Source organism: Nipponia nippon, unplaced genomic scaffold, assembly GCF_047370975.1.
Source record: "Nipponia nippon isolate SJK-2023a ecotype South Korea unplaced genomic scaffold, ASM4737097v1 scaffold_8, whole genome shotgun sequence".
NCBI lineage: Eukaryota > Metazoa > Chordata > Aves > Pelecaniformes > Threskiornithidae > Nipponia > Nipponia nippon.
This window is the reverse complement of record NW_028262402.1, coordinates 8,846,644-8,856,115: the sequence shown is the minus strand read 5'-3', so window position 1 is coordinate 8,856,115 and position 9,472 is coordinate 8,846,644. Positions and strand designations below refer to the sequence as shown.

The window sequence follows — 9,472 nt, the reverse complement described above, 5'->3', positions numbered from 1 at the left end:
TTATGTGCAGTTTGTGCAGAGCCCTGCAGTTGTTATTACAGCTCGGAGTCTTATACCAGCTATATCGGGAATGAAGGAAAAAAGGGAATGTATGGTTTAGGGCAACATTTAGGGTATGCTGAAGAATGAAGATTTATGCCTTGGACACCCTCCACTTCACTGTCACACCACCAAAACACCAAGGATTTCCATCCACAAAGGTAGGAGGAGGGAAAAAAGTGACTTCAGATTCTCTTTGTAGTCAATTTATTAAATGTCTCTTCTTATGAGGAACACATAAACAAGGCTGGAATCAGGGCATTCATACTATGAAAGAAAATACAGTTTAGGTTTCATCATCCCTACAGAGGAACAGTTAAAAGACAGTTATTGTTGTTCCGATGCCCTTGTTCTCTTCCCAGGTCTCCATTAGATGAACTAAAGCATGTTAGAGTACTTAAATTTACACTTTCTGTCTCTTCTACCTCAGGGATGAATCTCTCTTCTCATATACCTTCTCCTTCTTTTACCGTGAGAATGTGCCAAATTCAACTAGCAAGGATGTGACACAAGTTTGCAAGTCATAGAATAAGTGACAAAATGTTTTAAATTTTAATATTATTTTGGACTCTGCAAGCAAGAGTTTCTAAGTGGAACTAATAGGATAACAGCAAGCATTTTATTTTTTCTTCTGTGGGACAGAGAAAGAATTCCACTAAAATGTATGTATGGAATATATACAAATATTTTGCTATTGATTTTAACTTACCTGTTCATGTGGAATATGATGTAATACCCTTAAACAGGAAGCAAAAAATGAGTAATGCTAGAAATCTAGTTTAAAGAGGGCAAAATGTACCATTGCAGATTTTCTTCTTACTGTATATCTGATTTGTATTGAAGTTAATATGAGACAATGTTTGCTGATGCCAGACCAGTGAACACCATTATATGAAAATCTAATACTATGTAATGTCAGTTAATAAGATGGGAACATTGCATTGTGTTAGACTTTCTCCCAGGCAAAGTCACATCACATCTTATTAATGTCTAAGAGGATATTGCGCAACCATGCAGCTGCACACTCTCTTCTATGCCCAGGCCGCACTTTGCCTCCCACAAACACATTCCTTCAGACCAATGTGCTTGCACAATGTGTGCTATTTAGCACCAATTCAACCACTACAGCAAGAAATCAGAAGTGCATGTAATTCGCTGAGTGCAGACTCCAAAAAAAAGGGTCAGCCAGATTACACAAGAAATACAGTACAGAGAGAAATACTTCAGAGGAAATCTTCTGTCTCAGCAGGGAAACTTTACCAACCATCAGTTTTTTGTTCTCTGTACATTATTAAGGGTTATTTATGATACTTAATGTCAAGTAAATATGTTCCTTTTCCATCAGGACTGTCTCATAGGAGACCTTGTAATCTGGATAGTGTTCGCTGATAGTGCAAAGTGCTTGGTATTGCCTAGCTATGTATGTTGCAGATATATAGTAAATACCATTAAAAGTGCAAAAGGTAGTGTTTGCAAAGCTAACATCTATATCCTAGCTTATGGAAAAAGCCACAGAGACCTCTTTTTACTCAGAAAGTCTCTAAACAAATATGCACATAAACAAAATATAGCAAGATCTTCCAAATTTTCTATTGAGGAGAAGATTGATTTTCAAGTTGAATCTTTGGATTAGTAGATCAGTAGATCTCATGGCTTTGACTTGATGTGGCAAGAGCATGCCCTGGCTCTCTGGTCTTTATGTCATCCAGATGAGGGATGTGGTGGAAGAATGCTGACATCTGTCCTGTGGGCCTGGATCTGGAGACACTAAGGAGAAGGAAGGGAGGGTGGTGGTGTAGCTCATCATATCAGGGTACAGATATGGGATATTGGACTAGCAACTGCATTTTCTGTCATGTCCCTGTCCCTGTCCAGTGCTCTTTTTCTCTGTCCTGTCTATTCTGGTTATGAGGTCCATTTATTCAAAGTTTTCTCTTTTCATGCACATAGGTGAGTAACAGGCAAGAGGTTTTCAACCCCGATGTGTTTTCTATGGCACAGTGAATGTTGGAGTGGTCAGCATGGAAATGTGCATACATACTGGCAATTCCCATTTCTAGGTTAAACCAGTCATGTTAGAGCAGATGCCCTGGGAATCAGAGATTTTACATACATAGTGAGAAAGATTTTTTACCACCACTTCAGAAAGAATGTAGTTCTGGAAATTTTTTTCAGGCAGATGTGTCCATAATTTACTGAAGAGTACAGATATACTCACTGAGTCCTCATTCAAGTTTCTCTATGGAAAGACCTCTCAGCAGACTCTTAAGATACATAGCACTATTAGCATGTGACCTGGTGGGAGACAATACAATGAGTGTACAGGACATAGCTGTGAGAGGAACAGAGTCTGGTCATTACATCTCATATCCACTGCTTCATGAAGAATATGAACATCTGCTTAACTTATTGCAGCCTAAGTTTGGGATCTTAATCTTTTTAACATTAAAAATGAAAAATCCCCTTCGACTGACTCCTTTTCTGCAAGAATAAACTCCTTCCCAGGGGGAAATCTTGAATGCAGACTTTGTCTGGAGAAAATTTGTATCCAATAGTTGCAAGATTCTCAAAATAAAGCCTTGTTAACAGTAAGTCTGACAGGCCTTTAACTACAGCACAGCAGTGCTGTCAAATGCTACTAACACAACTTACTGCTTTCCTGTGGCAGTAAAATTGATGCTTTAAATGAGTCTTGCAACAGGATTTCTTTGCTAATTGCAGAAATAGATAACATGTGCCTTGAGCAGCCATTATTCATCTGACAGTAATTTTTCTTAAACTTAAGTGGCATTTTGTTTCACTAGTGCTCAAGTGCCTGATATTCCCACAGGAAATGTTAAAACTTGTCCATTAAGGAAATCACTGGCTTGTGGATTCTGGCTTTTAGAACTGGAATTACCTGAGGTGGTATGTGTTTGGCTTCTTTTAATCGGTGGGTTTCATATGCAGAGGCAAATACCAAACTTGCTTTGAGAACCCTTTTTTTCTCCTTTCAGAATATTTCCTATCCTCTTAGCATGGACAAAGTATTTCAAATATAGGAAGTAAAGTATAGGAAATATAGGAAGTAAAACCGTCTATGTTAATTTTTAAAAAAGTTATTTTTTTTAAAAAAGAAAGGTGATACCTTGATGAAAAATGAATGTAAATTCTGCTCTGCAGATGGGATGATTTTTACTGAGCTGTTGGATCCCAGGGGTAGCAAGACCAGCTAGCTTGGCTTCTCAAGGCTTCCTGAGCAGTAGGAGAAGCCTGTGTGGTGTGGGCTGCTACCTCAGCTCTCAAGAAGTAGCTCAGGTTTTCTGCCCTTCACTTCCAGGCCCCTGAGTTGCCATTACCCAAAAGAGATCTGTCAAACCAAAGTGATGCAGATCACATTTTGCATCCCCCCATCCTTTCAACTCCTTTTGCTCCATCGCTTGTGTGACTTGAGCTGTTACTTCATATATGTTAAGAATATGAAATCTGGGTTCACTGTAGACTGCTTGCTCAGCTCAGGAGAGCTTAAATTTCTAAGCAATTAAGTGAGCAGATAGAATATTAAAAGCTTTAATGTGCATTAAAATCCAGCTAACAGAGAGGCTTTTTTAATTTTGTCTCCCCAATAAAAAAAGAAGAGGACTTAATTTGAGAGAGGCATAGAGCTGAGAACAAACTGTCAATGATTCTGTGAAATGCTGAACTGCTCTTCTATCAAGAGCATGAGATGTGTGTAATAAAATTAATTTAAGATTAATCATAAATGACAGTTCAGTAGATTAGGAAAGAGAAAACTTGCATAGGAAAGCACTACAGGGGAATTAAAAGTTACATAAAAGAAAAGGAATTTAAGACAGCAACGACTGTATCTTCATAAAAAATGCTTTATTGGTTGATCTGCTAGCCGATTTAAAATGGACTCTTATATTAACACTTGAACCATTGCTTAAGATGTCATAGGGAAAGACTCCTATGTACAATAATTAATGTCATTAACATGAAGAATGATTAAAGTGTCTTCAATACAGCTCTAGAGAGAAATTTAAACAGTTTAGAGTTTTGAATAGTGAATAGTGAAATGCTGCATTTCAGGGCTTCTGAGGAAAGTGCTATTAATTGGAAATGTAACCATAGGATTTCATGTGGCAACATCCCCTGTCTGAAATCAAGACTAATTAAATTATGATTACTTACAAGAACAACAGGTGATTAAAAATAGATTAAATTTTTTTTGCTACATCACATCAGATAAAAGCTTCATGTTGGAATGGCTCTAGCAATGTCAGTTAATCTTTAGCATTAGAAGCCTGAAAACTGAACACGGTATGAAACCTCTGAAACAGGCTTTATCTTAAAGTAGTATTTCTATGAAATAAAACTAGCTGTTAAGGTGAGTAACCATTCCTTTGCCTGCTTGAAGGTGTCCAGATAAAATGATACAAGCCAATGAATGTGACAAGACATAAATATTTATACTTGATTTAGAAGAGAATGGGTTGCTAACCTCAAATTTGTATAGATCCATGAAAGCAATCATAGAATCATAAAGGTTGGAAAAGACCCTTAAGATCACTGAGTCCAACCATTAACCTATCACTGTCAAGTCCACCGCTAAACCATGTCCTCAAAAGAGGATGAAGAGAAAGGCAGGGAAACCTGAGAAAAAAAAAAAAAAAAAAAAAAAAAAGAGTACCATCTTATGCTCAAAAGTCTAAGCTTTCACCTAATTGAAGACAAATTTAGAATATGTATCTCAGAAATCTCAATACAAGTAAGAAATTACGTGAAAATGTGTTTTAAAGCCTGACTTGGCAGATGGATATCTCGATGTTTCCCTCATCTGTTTAATCCGCCTTTTACAGTGGCACCTTGCAATTTAACCCAAAGTCCTCTGTGCGAGATGCCATGCAACGTGAACAGAAAGATGGTCCTTGTCCTAGAAAGCTCATAACTGGACCATAAAAGAAGAGATGCTCCAGGATAACTGTTCAAGTGTATTATGCTAGACTGACAAAAAGATTAGGGCTGATTTAGTGTGAACTCTTACAGTGTTGGCTACTGCAATGTCTGCTGGAATCAACATTCATGAAAGACAGGAATAGCTAGTTTGGGAAAGGTTAAAAACCTACAACTAGGTCTCTGGCAATACATCAAGGGAATCTTTAAAATCAGCACAGCATCTGCTGAATGGAAATAACCATTTTTAAATTCATCCCCTTCTGGAAGCCATGCCCCTTCCTCTGGACAACAGAGGAAGCCTCTGCTTGAATTTGCAGAGACAAAATCCCCTCCTGGACTGTTTTTTGCCTCCAGGAGGCAAAGAAAAGGCCAACAGAAAAAAGCCAAGAAACATGGAATATCCTCCCACAAGAAACTCTGTGGAAAACCCCGAGAGAAATGCAAGTACTGCATTTGATGAGAAATATGAGTAAGATCTTTTCTTCCCAATTTAGAAAGAATGAAGTACTTTTTTATCTAGCACTTAAACCCACATATTTTGACAATGACTGGGCGTCCCGATCCAGCGTTGGGGGAGGTTTCGATACGATCCCAAGGACGAGATTAAGACGCTGGAATCAGTCAGATGTCATACAACCTTTTACTTTTATTTGAGGGGAGAAGAGAATGGAGGGAGGAGGGAGGGCAAGGGAGGAGAGGAAAAGAATAGGGGAGAGAGAGAGAGAAAGAGGAGTTTATCACCACCACTTCGAGTCCAATGATCTTCCGCTGGGTCTTCGCTGGCCTCAGGCTTCGTCGGGGACCTGGGGGAGGGGAGGGGAGGGGAGGGGAGGCCTTGCAGGAGCAGGAACGGAATGAGTGGTCCTACGCGGTGCAACCGCGCCCGCCGAGGGACACGTGTGCTCCTTATAAAGGGGCTATCACGCATGCGCGGATCACAAATGCGTACGTGCGGCTCGCCACGGGCGTGCTGCCCCCGCCTCTGCTCTTTTCACGCCTTTTGTCCCCGCCTCGGCTCTTTTCGCGCCTTTAGTCTCTGCGCAGGCGCACGAGGTTGTTTTTCTCAAAACTGTGGAGAAGCTGGTCTTTTCGAAGCGTGACGCTGGATGGCGCTACAGCGGCAATGTCGAGACAAAACCACATTTTTCTATCGGTCCTTTACACCACCCCGTGGCTCGACATTGCAGCTTCGTAGCATAAGGGAGAGAGAAAGAGAGAGGGGAAAAAAAAAAAAAGGAGAAAGGAAGAAAACGGGGAGTTGAGGGAGTTGGGGATAAGGGTGGAGGAAAATTGTGGGAAGGAAGAGGGGAACAACATTGTTTCGGGTGAAGGAATACCTTAACATAGATTAACTGAGGTATTGCTCAATGCAAGCTCATTCTCAAATGACTTTAACAATTCTTTAACTTTGAAGGGTAAACATTAGAAATGGGGTTAACAGTAACTGGCAATATGCAATTTCTTCAGGAGGAATTGGGAACGGGCTTAAATGATTGGTACTGAGGTTGGTTCTGGCTGATGGATGGTACGGATTTTTCTTACACCATCAGGTGGAGCGCTAGGAACAAATTGCATATTTGACACAACATGTCAAGTTAATTGAATAAAACATGGAATTATGCAGGGTAGGAACAGTAAGGTGGCAGTTGCACATAGCAAATACAATATTAATTGTTTGACCCATGGTGCCTCTGGTAACCAGGACCACAAATCGCCGTTCCAACCACTCCAGGTTTGAACAGGGACGTGGGCTATTTTCCTGGTATCTTGGGTCAATTGGAGAACTACTTCTCCCACATCATCTATATACTGATAAATTTTGACTCCTGCTTGTATGGGGATAATTTCAAGTTCTTGTGCCAGTGCATGGTGGGCCAACGTAGGGGAGTGTTTATATCCTTGGGGCAGTCGAGTGAACGTATATTGTTGTCCTTCCCATGTGAAGGCAAAGCGCTCCTGGTCCCCAGGCTGCAGCAGGACCATAAAAAGCATGTCTTTGACATCAATGGTAGCCATCACTGGATGGGCTTGCTCCTGAATGGTTGCAGTTAATTCGGCAATATTTGGCACGGCGGCTGTTAAAGGGCCAGTATTGCTATTGAGGCGCCGGTAATCTACGGTTAATCTCCATTTACCACTGGGTTTTCTAACAGGCCACACAGGAGAGTTAAAAGGGGATTGTATGGGAATTACGGCTCCTTGCCGTTTCAGGTCCTCTAGTACAGGGATGATGCCTTCCCTTACTCCCAAGGGTAGCGGGTAGGGTTTCACATTGGTCAACCGGGACGGAGGAAGGGGAGGCACTGCTTGCAACAGGCGCATTTCTGCACTAGGGCTCCTGGCTAATCTGACCTGGGGAACACCGAAGGACCACGAGTTCCCCTGGGTGTCCCGCCACTGTTTCCCTTTTAAAACATCTATTCCCAGGAGGTTCATTTGAAAAGGCCCTACAGCCGCCATGGTGTTCACCGGACTCTCATCTCCTGGTAGCCATAAGGTTACCGGGGTCATGGGCACAGACTGGGTTTTCCCTAGGGCATTTAATACTATCAGGTTCTTAGAAGGGGTTGAAATGCCGCACCGTTCTGTCTCACTCTGTTTTATTGCTGTAATTTGGGCCCCCGTATCAATTAAAAAGGTCATGGGCCTCTTCCTCGGCCCTACTGCGACGGTAATGAGGAGGTCCCCTGTATTGTTGCAGGTGAGTTTTCTAATGAACGTCCACCCCCCGCCTACCCCCTCACCCTGAGGGGATGGAGGTTTTAGTTTCCCGCCGCCCTTCCGTCCCCCTTGAACCCCTCCTCCCTGTCCAATGCCAGGGCAGAAGGTGGGTTCGGTTTGGGAGGGGGTCCTTGCCCAGACCACCTCCGCACCAGGAGCTCTAACTTTTTGGTGGGGAACCCATCCATTAGGTCTCGGGGAACATCCTTTTGCAGTCCCTTGTACCACAATTCTTGTCGGAGCAGGGGTTTTTCCCTTTTTGTTGGGTCAGGGCTTCCCCTCGAAGAAGCCAGCGGTTTATTTGCCAGCCTCGCTGCCCACATGGCCCTAGTTTCTACCTTTTGGTAAGTCCTGCCTACTGGCCCATATTTCCTCCCGTAGTTACCAGTTTCTGAGCTATCTCCCCCCAGGTCCACACCTTTCTCCCCCACTGCCGCTGTTCGGGGGTTACCATTCCCTCCAGGGCAGCTGCGATTCGCTCTTCGCGAGGCACATTTTGAATTCTCCCCTGTAATTGGATCCCGATAGGTTTTAACGAGTCAGGGAGTCCTCTTAGCGGCGTCAGCCGCTCAGGGTCTACCGGTAGCAACATCAGAGAGCTTAGATTTGGTTTAAGTTCCCAGTCATACATCATTTGCAGGCATGCTGCCTTTTGTACGTTTTCTAGTAGTGGATCAACCGAACCAGTTATAGCTAGGGGATCCCCCCTCTCTAATGGGTTCAGCCCCCCCGCCCAATATGCAGCCCTCTGGGTCAGAGACCATGGGGCTCGACGATCGCCCGTTGTGAGGAAGACGCTGGGGCCCCAATACCCCTCTGCTTCCTTTTCCGATAGCATGATCCCATCCCCCCCCAACAGGGATACCCTCCACACATATTCGGTTTCGGACTCCCTTGCTGTCCTAGCAAAATCGTTTTGGAGTTTAGCCAATTCAGTGGCAGTAAAAGGGATTTCTTTGGTTACAACTTGGGGACGGTTGTCGCTATCGTCCTCATATATGTATTCTGTCTTTACCAGCGGTCACATATGGGGGGGGGGGGTTATCCACAGCCTCCCTCAATTGCTTTAAATCTTTCTGGGGATAAATTTGGCGTACCCCTTTTTCCTCCAGCATTAACTCTGCCTCAGCGGGGCTGTCTGCCTCCCTCAGGAGCTGAACCCTCAGCTCCTCCTTCAAAATCATATTTTGGCACTTCTCCTCCTCTAGCGCCCGTTTGGTCTCTAGTAATTGCTCTCGCAGCGGTGTTATCGCCGCTTGCAACGAAGCGGCCACAGCCTCCGAGTGGCAGGGCATTTGTTTCTTATCCTCCACCACCACTGCCAGACATGCTCCTAACACAGCACAAACGATGGCTTTCCCTTTCCCCTTCTTCACTCTAGCTTCTTAATGCAAGACCGCTATTCGGTCCATAACACTTTGCAGTTGGAACCAGTGGTCCCATGCCCAATCTCGTCCCGGGGGTGAGGGGCAAGAGCAGTATGTTTCTAAAAACTCATATAATTTCTCCGTCTCTTCACAAAAATCGCCTGCCTTTTGGGCGGCCATGTCCTACAAAGGGGAGTTCGTCCCGGGAGGGTCAAACCTTAGAAAAACCAAGTTTCCCCTATACGCTCCCAGGAGGCCATTCCACACACTACTACACAACAAAGACGAGCCTACAAAGGGGATATCGTCCTGAGGCAGTCACACCGTCAAATTCAAGCTTCCCCTATACTCCCCCAGGAGGCCAGACCATAAACTAGTATGAGACAGAGGAGACCCTACAAAGGGGA

The 9,472-nt window shown here is 43.4% G+C and overlaps 1 pseudogene; it reads right to left on the bottom strand.

The window, feature by feature from the left end:
* Positions 1-7,739: 7,739 nt before the first annotated feature.
* LOC148050444 (uncharacterized) lies at positions 7,740-8,813 on the bottom strand (annotated as a pseudogene).
* Between the last annotated feature and the right edge of the window lie 659 nt (positions 8,814-9,472).